This window comes from Rana temporaria, chromosome 8, assembly GCF_905171775.1.
Source record: "Rana temporaria chromosome 8, aRanTem1.1, whole genome shotgun sequence".
Taxonomy (NCBI): domain Eukaryota; kingdom Metazoa; phylum Chordata; class Amphibia; order Anura; family Ranidae; genus Rana; species Rana temporaria.
In genome coordinates this window covers 173,817,267-173,831,698 of record NC_053496.1, presented here as the reverse complement: position 1 = coordinate 173,831,698, position 14,432 = coordinate 173,817,267, and the positions used below count along the sequence as shown (strand labels likewise).

At 41.3% G+C, this 14,432-nt stretch overlaps 1 protein-coding gene and 1 long non-coding RNA gene across 3 annotated transcripts in view; both read left to right on the top strand.

The window, feature by feature from the left end:
• Positions 1 to 14,432, top strand: part of LOC120909420 — a 173,209-nt gene that overhangs the window by 1,909 nt on the left and 156,868 nt on the right. The window lies entirely within an intron of this gene.
• On the top strand, positions 1,960 to 13,580 carry LOC120909436. Of its 2 annotated transcripts, none has more exons than XR_005741266.1 (3): positions 1,960 to 2,001; positions 2,086 to 2,224; positions 13,560 to 13,580. It is a non-coding gene; the product is annotated as an uncharacterized LOC120909436 (long non-coding RNA). The 2 variants fall into 2 exon arrangements; XR_005741265.1 differs by lacking the exon at positions 13,560 to 13,580 and adding an exon at positions 2,331 to 2,370.

Here is a 14,432-nt window from a genome sequence, read left to right as displayed (position 1 = left end):
GTAGCGACTCCCATATAGTCTCAGTGTATATCAGGAGTCTTTAAACTTTCTAAACAAAGGGCAAGTCTACTGTCCTTCAGACTTTAGGGGGACCGGAATGTGCCCAGTGGGAGTAGAAATTGTCCTGGGGTCAGTAGGAGGAATAGTGCCCCATTGTTGGTGTCTAGGAGGAATGGTGCCCTGTTGTTGGTGTCAGTGGGAGGAAATGAACCCCATCATTGGTGTCAGTAGCAGAAATTATGCACCATTGTTGGTGTCAGTGGAAGTCAGTGGAAGTAATAGTGTATTGTATCAGTGAAAGGAAAAATGCTCCAAGGGCCGGATAAAGACAAGCAAAGCGGATCTGCCCCCGGGCCGCAGTTTGGAGACCAATTGTGTATAACAAGTTTCGGGACCATGCATGATGGAATCACATACTTGATGAAGGGTCCATGCACACTCCCGAAACATTATCTATGTGATCATGCAATAAAGAAGAGCTTTTCACTTGTCGGTGTGTTGACGGTATACCATATCCAGCCTTGTACAATACACCGGCTCTTATGTCTTGTAGGTCATTTAACAACTGGCTGGCCAGTTTGACCTCCATGATCGCACTGTGCCACCCACGGAAGTCCTTTTTTTAATGACTGCACACCATCACACTATAAGGAGGACCCCCCAAATAGGTTGTTACAAGATTAGCACAAGGATGGGCCATAATGATAGGATGTTGGCTTGTTTAGTTATCTGGTTGGGAAAAGTACGCTATATAATTCTACTCTGTCTCTCTCTACAGGGTAATATAGTTGCAAAAAAGACATTAGGAGATGGACAGGAATCCACTACAGTTCCTCTATGTTCCTTACTGTCTCCAGAGAGAAACAATGAAAAGAAGATCCTAGAAGTCACCAAGAAGATCACCGACCTCCTAACGGGAGAGGTGAGCAATGCTGGGAATTCTGGGACATTATCCAAAGGGATGTGTCTGGATGGTGACTGTATCCTTGTGTGTGTCAGGTTTTCCATCCTTCTCATCCCGCACTGGAAGGTCTCAAAGTCAATATCAAAGTGGAATCTACAAATGAAGAAGAGGAGGAAGATGTGAGGGGTGATTGGCCATGTAACATGGAAGGAAACCAATTAGAGAAGGAAACAGGTGAGGTAGAATCACCAAATTCAGACAATCTTTGGTCTGGTGCCTCCTGATCTTGTTCTGGTATTGGGTCACCCCTTCTTTTCTGTATTGCTTTGTTTTTCTACTCTTATGGCGCGTACACACGATCGAACATTCCAACAACATAACCGTGTATTTTTTTCCGACAGAATGTTGGCTCAAACTTGTCTTGCATACACACGGTCACACAAATGTTGTCGGAAATTCCGACTGTCAAGAACGCAGTGATGTACAACGAGCCGAGAAAAATTAAGTTCAATAGGCAGTGCAGCTCTTCTGCTTAATTCCGAGCATGCGTGGATTTTTGTGCATCGGAATTGGCTGCACACGATCGGAATTTCCGACAAGAACTTTTTGTTGTCGGAAAAATTGAGAACCTGCTCTCAAACATTTGTTGTCGGAAATTCTGACACCAAATGTCCGATGGAGCCTACACACGGTCTGATTTTCTGACAACAAGCTCCCATCGAACATTTGTTGTCGGAAATTCCGACTGTGTGTACGCGGCATTAGATTGCTCGCAAGGACTGAGCACTAGTGTTAGTAGCCAACATTGTGCCAACTGCTTGTTTTGGTGGCCATTAGATTGTCCACCACCAAATCAACATTACTTAGATACCTCACCTTACTAGAGGAGACTTTATTGTAAAATGGAGAGCAGTACGGAGGGTCCACCTAGATCCCCCATCATCTGATAAACACATAGAAACAATGTATTCAGTCAGTGTGTTTGTTTGTGTCCTACAGATTCATCCAGTAATGGGAACCCACCAGAGACATGCCCCCGTCCTCTGTATTCCTGGGATTCCACACAGGAAGATCACACCATCCCTGAACATCATCAGGTACAAGATCAATAATCACTGATCACTTCATAACGATCTGTACATTAGCTGCATTTTACAATTTTGTGTTCCTTTAACATTTAGATTGGAAGCTGGAACAGTTTTAATATTACTATTAAAAAAGAGTTAAAAGAAGATGGTGTGATGAATGAGCATTTAGATGGATATAAGGATCGCTACAAGGATGTCATGATGAAGAATCAGCGGCCCCTCACATCACCGGGTAAGGGGAGACTTTAATATAAAGAGGGGGAGATCACTACCTAGATTTTCCATCACCCAAATAATACTTAGAAACTATGTATTCAGTCAGTTTGTGTTTCCTACAGATGGATCCAGTAATAGGAACCCACCAGAGAGATGTCCCCCTCCTCTGTATTCCCAGGATTCAACACCGGAAGATCACACCATCCCTCACCATCCTCAGGTAGAGCATTAACAATTAGTAGTAATTAGATCATGATCTGCACATTAGCTGCATTTTTACTATTTTGTGTTACATTTAGAGTAGAAGCTGGAGCAATTTTAATATTAATATTACAAAAGAGATAAAACAAGAGGAGGAGCACAGTAGCGTGATGGACAAGTATTTAGAAGGACACAAGGACGTCATGATGGAGAATCAGCCGCCCACAAACACATCACCGGGTAAGAGGAGACTTTATTGTAAAGGAGAGAGCAGTATGGAGAGTCCACCTAGATCCCCCCATCATCTGATAAACACATAGAAACAATGTATTCAGTCAGTGTGTGTGTTTCCTACAGATGGATCCAGTAATAGGAACCCACCAGAGAGATGTCCCCGTTCTCTGTATTCCCGGGATTCCACACATGAAGGTCACACCATCCCTCACCATCATCAGGTAGATCACAGAGGGTGTCAATATCAACATTGTTGCTAAACTGTGTTAGATTATATCCTTCTATGTAGTCTTAGGATAATAGTGCTGATCATTTTTGTCATCTAAGGGGGTAGAAGTCATTGATATGAAAATTGAGGTTAAAGAGGAAGACGAGACGTATAAGAGAGGAAACCAGCTGTCTATGAAAGAAGCTGAAATGATGGTAACAATTACCAAGGAGGAATCTCGAGATATCAGCACAGGTAAGTATTATATGCACAAAATGCAGCACTTCACATTTGTATTAAATATAAGGTATGCAAACTGACTGAATGTGACAAAGCAGACTGTCATACCATTCAATAAGAGGAGACTCGGTTATAAACGGTGGACCACCAAGTACAGATTGTTATACAGGATTTATATAGCTGACAATTTTATTTTCAAACTTTTTTACTAAGTTGACCGAAGTTCATAATTAGTTAAAATTTGTCAAGTAGGGACAGTACTTCAATCCATATAATATCCTCATTCTATAGGATGGAAATGTTTCTATTGTTGTCCATAAGAACATCGTCAATGTATCTACACCACCTAATTTTCCTGAGAAATGAGGGGAAAATACTGTACACCATACGATAGATCAATCTCTAGTCCTCATCCGAAGAATATAAACTGTGTATTTTTCTAAATATTCCCAAATCTCAAAAATAAAAACTAAATGAAAGGTCCATCTCTGTTTCTCTGTATAACATTGTGTTCCCAACAAACATGAGCAGGTGCTATACACCATATGAAAGGTCCATCTCCAATCCTCAATATAATGTCATGTTCCCAACAAATGAGGTGGAGATACTGTACACCATATGAAAGGTCCATCTCCATTCCTGAATATAACATCATGTTCCCAGCAAATGAGGAGGAGATACTGTACACCATAAAAGGTCCATCTCCATTCCTCAATATAACATCATGTTCCCAACAAATGAGGTGGAGATACTGTACACCATATAAAAAGGTCCATCTCCGTTCCTCTATATGATGTCATGTTCCCAACAAATGAGATACTGTACACCATATGAAAGGCCATATTATTTTACCATACCTTATCTGATTTCTATCCTTGTGTTAGTATAATTGTTTTATCTAATTTTGTGCCAGATCTCCGGTGAACAGTTAACATGTAAACCATCATACATGAAATGACGTACATGCTCGCAGAACATGAAAATGAACATGCTGTTGTCATTTATTTAAAACATCTTTCCAACAGGTGGGGGTGATGGCTGGAATATCTCAAGAGGACTTCTTTCCGTGTCTCGAGATTGTAATGAAAATAATGGCATAGCTCAATATTCTCCACATATACATCACAAATTTGACCATTTGGAGAGATCAACAGATCGCTTTAGTTGTGATGAATCCAAAACTTTTATTCCAAACATCCCACCAAGCTGTCACACTGCAAATGGACCACTAGATCCTTCTAATCCTGGGGAATCTTCTTCTAATATTGTGGATACCGTTACAAAGAGAGACAATGAGATGCTTTTATCAGAGTCTGTCCACAACACAATAATTCACAAAGTCGTGGTTCTGTTTCCATGTTCAGAATGTGGGAAAGGTTTTAAAACAAAAAGAGAACTCCAAATTCATCAGTTGGTGCATGCCGGCAAGGAGATCTATTCTTGCCCAGATTGCAAAAAAAAGTACATGACGCATCATGGCCTGATGGAACACAAGAAACTTCACGCTGGTGAAAAACCCTACAACTGTTTGAAGTGCGAAGCGTCTTTTGGCCTTCGATCACAACTCACTGCCCACCAGAAAGTCCACTATGAGCAGAAACCCTACTCCTGTTCTGAGTGCAGGAAGTCCTTTGTGACCAACCAAGAACTTATTCTTCACCAGAGAGCACACACCAGGGAAAAGCCCTTCTCGTGTTCTGAGTGTGGAAAGTCTTTTACCGATAAATCGCAACTCAATAGACATCACAGAGTCCACACTGGAGAGAAGCCTTTTGTCTGTTCCGAGTGCGGAAAGGGCTTCTCCGATAAAGGGAACTGCGATAGGCACATGAGAAGTCATACCAGTGACAGACCACATTCCTGTTCAGAATGTGGCAAATGTTTTAAACTCAAAGGAGCACTAACTTCCCACCAGATAAGTCATCACCCCAACATCAGATTCTGGTGATGATTCATAGGCTGAACTGAATGATGCAGTTCAAAAGGGTCAGTCCACCCAGCTGGTAGATTCTACTTTCAGGTGCTTTGGTGTGGTCTGTTTTTGTTTTCACTTTTTACAAAAAGGTCTTCTCTGGTTTATCATTTATTGCACATTTTTCTTGTTGTAGTGTAGAGCTGTGGTGTACTAGTCTCCCCACCACCACCCCCACCTTTTGTTGGTAATCTAATTATCTAGGATCCCTGACTTTTGACAAATGACGTAGTACCCACATACAACCACTGCAGGCATCTTTTTCTACTGTCTCATCAAGATAAGAATTAAGTGGGGGTGTCTCCAACAAGGACAGGAACAGTGGTGGTTTCTCAACATTGAATGACAGCAATAAAATAAAGTTATCATTGCTAAAACATATTGTGGACTCTTGTTTCCTATGTTGTTAATCGGCAACACTAGGAGGGTGACATACTGGAGCCTTTGGAGAAAATGATGTGTTAGGTACTAAATATATATGCTGTAGATCGGCCTTTCTCAACCAAGGTGGAAACCCTAGGGTTCCTCCAGAGGCTACTAGAGGTTTCCGCAAATTCTGCCTATTTTGCCTCGTTTCCACTGAGCGGAACGGTTCTGGTCGGTACAGTTTGGAACGGTTAGAATGGTCCGGTCTATTCTGATGAGCATTTCCACTGCAAGTCGGACCGTCAGGGGCCATACAGGTTTTTAAAAAAATAGGGTATAAATAGAGGGCGCTAGACCACTCAGTGATACCAATTAATAATATGCAAAGTGATCCTGTGAAAAAATAAATACAGGTATATATATACCACTATCTATAGTAGCAAAAAATAAATAAAATTAATTGACAAAATAACATTCATAGGAAAGTGTCTGTGTCAAAAACTTGATAGGTAGTCCCAATAGTGTATTTGCTCAATGCATAACACATGTGTCAAAACACCAAATCTTCTTAGTTGATAATGCTTTATGTGAAAAAGGAGGAGAAAGCCATCACCACAGATCCAATCTTCTTTATCACCACTAGTTGTGTCAAAGCAAAAGGATGTGCTTACCAGAAACACTGGACTATTATAATTAAACAATAGTCATTAACGCCTATGCGGGATTTGTGCCTGCATACACTTCGGACAGGAAGACAGATTAAAACCTCGATACCAGGAATTCCAGATAAGGATATGTAATAAAAAAGGGCAATGGGGTGCCAATAGTGTGATATTGGTTTAAAAATTTATTGGTTCATAAAAACATAGAAAAAACAAAAACTGTTACAATGGCCGAATTGGCCTCTTACTTTAAAAGTGCCTACCCGGCACTGGGGCTGCAGGCGTATTACCGCTAGCTTGCGGTCTGATACGTGGATGGGTCGTCGGATGCGGTGCCAGCTTCGTAACACGGCTCGGCGTCCCAGCTGTCAGCTACCATGGGCAGGGGGGCACGTCACGTGATTGGGTCAGCCTCCGACGTACGTTTCGTCAGGTACAACGTTTTCAGGGGGCGTGTAAAAAATGCCTAGCGTGTCCACCAATCAGTGGAATGTATTGTAGCTCCGGTACTAACCGAACCGTTCCATTTTCTATGGCCCCACATCTGAAGCAGGACCCAGAATGGTGTGGTACGGTTCGGTTTTATGACACACTTTCATAATGGAAACACCCAAAATAGCGTACCGTACTGAAATGTACTGAACCGGTCCACTCAGTGGAAACTAGGCATTTGATAAGCAACCGCTGGTACCAGAGGCAATCTTCTCACTCACCACCGAAGTAAGAAGGTCTTTCTTCCCCCCCAACCACAAATCTAAGGGGACCCTTTTCATTGGCCACCAATTATAAGAAGGTTCTTCTTCCCCTGACCACCAATACAAGGGGACCCTTCTCCATTGATCACCAATGTAAAAAGGTCCTTCTTCCTCTGACTACTTTGAACTAAAATGCCAATCCTTTGCTAAAGGGTCCACATACAACTTTATTCCAATAGGAGGCAGAGGGACAGGAGAGCAAAACATTAGCCAAAACTTTGCTAATAGGTCCACGTGCCACTTTATTCCTGTAGGACGCAGAGGGACAAGCAGAAGATTAGCCAACACATGACAGTGATCCAAAACACACCCTTCAGGTGCTTGAGATAGAAAACCATGTATATGGACTAGATGTTAACTAGACATTTAGGGCCAGATTCACAAACGAGATACGACGGCGTATCTACTGATACGCCGTCGTATCTCTGTTTCTAACTATGCGAATGATTCATAGAATCAGTTACACATAGCTAGCCCTAAGATCCGACAGGTGTAATTGAATTACACTGTCGGATCTTAAGGATACAATTCTAGGCCGGCCGCTAGGTGGCGAGGCCATTGCGGCCGGCGTAGAATATGCAAATGAAGACTTACAGCGATCCCCGAACGGCCCGTCGATCTAAATCTACGTCGTTTCCGTCGAGTTACGCCGCGTAAAACTAGGGCTTAGCCCTAGTTGTCTTAAGCCATGGTAAGTATGGCCGTCGTTCCCGCGTCGAAATTTCAACATCAACGTCGTTTGCGTAAGACGTCCGTGAATGGCGCTGGACGCCATTTACGTTAACGTCTAAGCAAATGACGTTGGTGCGACGTCAGTTAGCGCAATGCACGTCGGGTAATTTACCCGACGGAGCATGCGCAGTACATCCGGCGCGGGAGCGCGCCTAATTTAAATGGGACTCGCCCCATTCGATTGGGCCCGCCTTGCGCCGGACGGATTTAAGTTACACCGCTGCAAATTTCCAGGTAAGTGCTTTGTGGATCGGGCACTTAGGCAGAAAATTTGCGGCGGTGTAACTTAAATGGGAAAAGTTAAGTTGCGCCCGCTTTTTGTGAATCTGGCCCTTAATATTTATTCCAGTGTGATTATCTGCACAGGTATCAGTAGAAGCTGGTTTGACAGTGTAACGCCGCGTACACACGATCGGAAATTCTGTCAAGAAAACCGTGGATTTTTTCTGACGGAATGTTGGCTCAAAAATGGAGGGGTTCGAAGAAAAGTGGAGAGATTGGATAAAATACAGATATTCAGTAAGATTTGCCGAACTACTAGGAATATAAACCGGAGGGAATAGAATAGGAGATACAGTCGAGTGCTGGAAGAGAAAGTAAGAAATTAAGCACCAAAGAAGTGGGGGGATGGTTTTGGGGGTGGGGGGGAGTCTATAAAAGTATTAATTGTATTAGCCGTTTGTGACGTATGGAAAAAGAGATGATAGGTCGAGAAAAGTCGACCGACTTTTTGTGTAATCTTATACTTTTAAAGAAAATTAATAAAGAAATTGAAAACAAAAAAAAAAAACTTGTGTTGCATACACACGGTCACACAAATCTTGTCGGAAATTCCGACCGTCAAGAACGCGGTGACATACAAGACGTATGACAAGCTGAGATTAATTAAAGCGAGAGTTCACCCATTTATTTATTTTTTTACCTTTTCCCCTTAGATTCCTGCTCGTTTTGTCTAGGGGAATCGGCTAGTTGTTTTAAAATATGAGCAGTACTTACCCGTTTTCGAGATGCATCTTCTCCGTCGCTTCCGGGTATCGGTCTTCGGGAGCGGGCGTTCCTTCTTGATTGACAGTCTTCCGAGAGGCTTCCGACGGTCGCATCCATCGCGTCACTCGTAGCCGAAAGAAGCCGAACGTCGGTGCGGCTCTATACTGCGCCTGCGCAACGACGTTCGGCTTCTTTCGGAAAACCGTGACGCGATGGATTCGACCGTCGGAAGCCTCTCGGAAGACTGCCAATCAAGAAGGAACGCCCAGTCCCGCAGCCCATACCCGGAAGCGGCGGAGAAGATGCATCTCGTAAACGGTAAGTACGGCTCATATTTTAAAACATCTAGCCGATTCCCCTAGACAAAACGAGCAGGAATCTAAGGGGAAAATGTGTTCTCTATGGGTGAACCTCCGCTTTAAAGAATAGTAAAAGAACCAATCATTGCAATCACATGTGATCAACTGAGGTGATAGAAGAGAACTGAGATGACAGAGGAGAACTGAGGTGATAGAGGGGAGAACTGAGGTGATAGAGGGGAGAACTGAGGTGATAGAGGGGAGAACTGAGGTGACAGAGGGGAACTGTGGTGATAGAGGGGAGAACTGAGGTGATAGAGGGGAGAACTGAGGTGACAGAGGGGAACTGTGGTGATAGAGGAGAACTGAGGTGATAGAGGGGAGAACTGAGGTGATAGAGGGGAACTGGGGTGATAGAGGAGAACTGGGGTGATAGAGGAGAACTGAGGTGATAGAGGGGAACTGGGGTGATAGAGGAGAACTGAGGTTATAGAGGGGAGAACTGAGGTGATAGAGAAGAACTGAGGTAACAGAGAGCAGAACTAAGATGACAAAGAGGAGAACTTACCCTCCCTTATATCACCATAAACAGGTTTCGAACACCAATAAATTTGACTGGAGGAACACCTTCTGCTTTCGGGAACCTAATCACAGAACATTGCTAAAATCACGATGAAGGTCCAACATGGGGTTCCATTTCATAAAGAATAATAAAATCAAATTTGGAAGCAAACAACATTTTGAAGCACTTTCAATCGGCATTCGGAATCGCCAAGTCATCAAATGTACTGAGAATCTTTTCTTACGAACGATCATCCATAAATCTACCAGTGTATGGCCAGCTTTAGGCAAAATACTGTATGCTTGAAAAAATATATCTATAAAAAAAATTCCCTTTTTCTGCAAATCTGTGTGTGCGTTTTTATTTTTTCCTTTGTGTTTCCTCTGTATTTTATTTAATTTTTTCTATTTTGCTTCGCAAATTTTTTTGCATATTAATTTTTGTTTTGTTTCTTTTTTCTATTGTATTTCCTCTGTGTTTTATTGTTGTTTTATTCTTACGATTTCGCTTTGCAAATTTTTTTGTGTGTTTGTGTTTTTTTTATGTCATTTATTGTTGTTGTATTAGTTCCCATTTTGCGTTGTAAATTTTTGTTGTGTGTTTGTGTTATTTTTTTATGTATTTTATTGTTGTTGTATTAGTTCCCATTTTGCGTTGTAAATTTTTGTTCTGTGTTTGTGTTATTTTTTTATGTATTTTATTGTTGTTGTATTGTTGTTCCCATTTTGCGTTGTAATTTTTTTTTTTTTTTTTTATTTATGTATTTTATTGTTGTTGTATTGTTCCCATTTTGCGTTGTACTTTGTTTGTGTTTTTTTTTTTTATGTATTTTATTGTTGTTGTATTGTTCCCATTTTGCGTTGTACTTTTTTTGTGTGTTTGTGTTATTTTTTTTATGTATTTTATTGTTGTTGCATTGTTCCCATTTTGCGTTGTAATTTTTTTGTTTGTTTGTTTGTTTTTTTTATTTATGTATTTTATTGTTGTTGTATTGTTCCCATTTTGCGTTGCACTTTGTGTTTTTTTTTTATGTATTTTATTGTTGTTGTATTGTTCCCATTTTGCTTCCCATTTTGCTTTGTAAATTTTTTTGTGTGTTCGTGTTATTTTTTTTAATGTATTTTATTTTTGTTGTATTGTTTCCATTTTGCGTTGCAAATTTTTTTTGTGTGTTTGCTTTTTTTCCCCCCTCTGCATTTCCTGAATGAATAAATGTAAGCCTCTGTAAGGCCATTTTACTGTAGCCCATGAGTGAAGACAACTAGGAATGCAGCCTAATAAGCACATCAATGGCTGACGGTATTCTCTTTAAAGCTTTTGCTTCTGGTCTACAACAATATGGGCGTGAAGAACCAATCACTACAATGCCTGTGTTTTTACCCACAATGCTGATCATTGGGGGATGGGCAGAATTGTTGCAGGAAGAGAGTGGAGCAGAGTGTGAGAGTCATGGAGGCAGACTGCAAGCGCCTTTCCGAGCAAATATTACAGCTCACCCTGGACATCATCTACCTGCTGACCGGAGAGGTGAGGAGGATTCTGGGAGCGCAGTGGCCAAGTTTGTTTCATTTTTTTCTGATCCCTGCCTAAGAACGTTTTTTAATACAGTTTTATTTCAAGGACAGATCACTGCAAAATTGCCAGTGGAGACATTTGTTTGTTTATATTTTTTTTTTGCTTATAGCTTTTAACTTTTGTAAAAATGATAGATTTTTATACCACTTTTATGCTACTTGCAATGAAATAAAATATTACAAATTGGATAACCTTCATTTAAACCAAAAATTGTTTAATCATTTACAAGACAATTTTTATTTTTTTTATTTTTTACAGATTTTTTTTGCTGATAACAATTTTTAACAATGTAGTATTGCTTTTTTTTCCTTACTTATATATTTTTTACAGATAGTTTTTTCTGTAGTAAAATATATGCATTTTTTAACAACAAAGTATTGCCCTTTTTTTCTTTACTAATGTTTTTTGTCTTTTTATTTATTTTTTCTGATAAGCATTTGTAACAATTTAGTGTTTGTTTGTTTGTTTTTTTTCTGAAAATATGCATTTGATATAGAGCTGCGCAAACTTCCACAATTTTATTCTCCAGGGCCTCTGCTTTTAGAAAATATATAGGCCTGGATTCACGTAGGAGAGCGCATCTTTGTGCGGGCCCTAACGTATCCTATTTACGTTACGCCTCCGCAACTTTGACAGGCAAGTGCAGTATTCTCAAAGCGAAGTTGCGGCGGCGTAGCGTAAATAGGCCGGCGTAAGCCCGCCTAATTCAAATGTGGAAGATGTGGGCGTGTATTATGTACATTTATTGTGACCCCACGTAAATGACGCTTTCTCCGAACGGCGCATGCGCCGTCTGTGAAAGTATCCCAGTGTGCATGCTCCAAATTAACCCGCAAAAAGCCAATGCTTTCGACGTGAACGTAAATTACGCACAGCCCTATTCGCTAACGACTTACGCAAACGACGTAATCAACGGAAAATTTTACGCTGGCCCGACGTCCATACTTAACATTGGTACGCCTTATATACGCCTCATATAGCAGGGGTAACTTTACGCCGGAAAAAGCCTAACGTAAACGGCGTATCTGTAATGCGACGGCCGGGCGTACGTTCGTGAATTGGCGTATCTAGCTGATTTACATATTTCTAGGCGTAAATCAGCGTACACGCCCCTAGCGGCCAGCGTTAATATGCAGTTAAGATACGACGGCGTAGGAGACTTACGCTGGTCGTATCTTATACTAATTCTGGCGTATCTGATTCTTTGAATCAGGCGCCAAGATGCGACGCCTCAGACTCAGAGATACGCCGGCGTATCTGGAGATACGCCGTCGTATCTCCTACGTGAATCCAGGCCATACTTTTTGGATGGTTTACAGTAATTTATTGCAAATAATGCAGACTTGCAATGCACAAAATGTAAAAGATTTCCCTGGTAGACAGGTGACTAAATAGCCCTCGGGTTTTATTTGTCATATGTATCTCATTGGGGAGATTTCTCTTCACTTCCTGTTCTGTAGGATCAAAATCTCCTTGCCAATGTGGAAGAAATCCCATCTTAGACATCTGACAACAGTTCTCATTGGAAGATTTCCATTCACTTCCCTTTCTGTAGGATCAGAACATACTTGCCAATGTAGGAGAAATTACCTCTTAGACATCTGCCATGGGTCCCCATTGGAAGATTTCTCTTCACTTCCTGTTCTGTAGGATCAGAATATCCTTGCCAATGTGGGAGAAATCCCATCTTAGACAGCTGTCATGGGTCCCCATTAGAAGATTTCCCCCTTCTACCCATGTTCTGGCTCAAAATGTATCTCATTATGGAGATTTCTCTTCACTTCCTGTTCTGTAGGATCAGAACATCCTTGCCAATGTGAGAGAAATCCCCTCTTAGACAGCTGTCATGGGTCCCCATTGGAAGTTTCCCTTCACTTCTCTTCTCGTACTTCTGAAAGTAAGGTTCAATGCTTGAAGGTGCATTAGGGTTTGGTTAGGAGACTTTGTTTGGGTTGAAAATATATAAGTGACTTCTATTCTCCATCACAGGATTACATAGTTGTGAAAAAGACCTCAGAAGGTGAACAGAATTCCATTATGGCTTCTGTACATTCGATTCCGAAGAACAATAAGAAGATCTTGAAGGCCACCAACCGGATCATTGAGCTGCTGGCGAGAGAGGTGAGCGGTGGCGGGAATTCTGGGACATTATCCAGTAACAGACAAGGGGTGTGTCTGGATGGTGACTTTATAATTGTGTGTTTCAGGTTCCTCTAAGATGTCAGGATGTCACTGTCTATTTCTCCATGGAGGAGTGGGAGTATTTAGAAGGACACAAGGATCTCTACAAGGACGTCATGATGGAGAATCAGCCGCCCCTCACATCACCGGGTAAGAGGAGACTGTATTGTAAAGGAGAGAGCAGTACGGAGGGTCCACCTAGATCCCCCATCATCTGACTCCATGATCTGACCGCCTTTACGCGTTACGTCCAATCAACCATTTATTGTCCCTTTTTTATTAGGAGGTCTATAAGCAGGGTCCACCTAGATCTCCCATTATTTGATAAACACATAGAAGCAAAGTATTCAGCCAGTTTGTGTGTATGTTTCCAACAGATGGATCCAGTAATGGGAACCTACCAGAGATATTGAAAGAATAATTCGCCATTGCTATTTAGAAGAACATAATCAGTATACCTACTCTTTGAGCTAATGTGACCAAAAAATTAGGATGGTATACTGTATGCCATATACTAGATCAATCTCCAATACTTATCTGAAAAATATAATATTTGTTTTGAGTATAATATCTAATCCCAACAGATTTCTATTCCTCAATATAACGTCACATTCCCAACAAATGAGGAGGAGATACTGTACATCATATGAAAGGTCCATCTCCATTCCTCAATATAACGTCATGTTCCCAACAAATGAGGTGGAGATACTGTACACCATATGAAAGGTCCATCTCCATTCCTCAATATAACGTCATGTTCCCAACAAATGAGGTGGAGATACTGTACATCATTTGAAAGGTCCATCTCCATTCCTCAATATAACGTCATGTTCCCAACAAATGAGGAGGAGATACTGTACACCATATGAAAGGTCCATCTCCATTCCTCAATATAACGTCATGTTCCCAACAAATGAGGTGGAGATACTGTACACCATATGAAAGGTCCATCTCCATTCCTCAATATAACGTCATGTTCCCAACAAATGAGGTGGAGATACTGTACATCATTTGAAAGGTCCATCTCCATTCCTCAATATAACGTCATGTTCCCAACAAATGAGGAGGAGATACTGTACACCATATGAAAGGTCCATCTCCATTCCTCCATATAACGTCATGTTCCCAACAAATGAGGAGAAGATACTGTACACCATATGAAAGGTCCATCTCCATTCCTCAATATAACGTCATGTTCCCAAAAAATGAGGAGGAGATACTGTACACCATATGAAAGGTCCATCTCCATT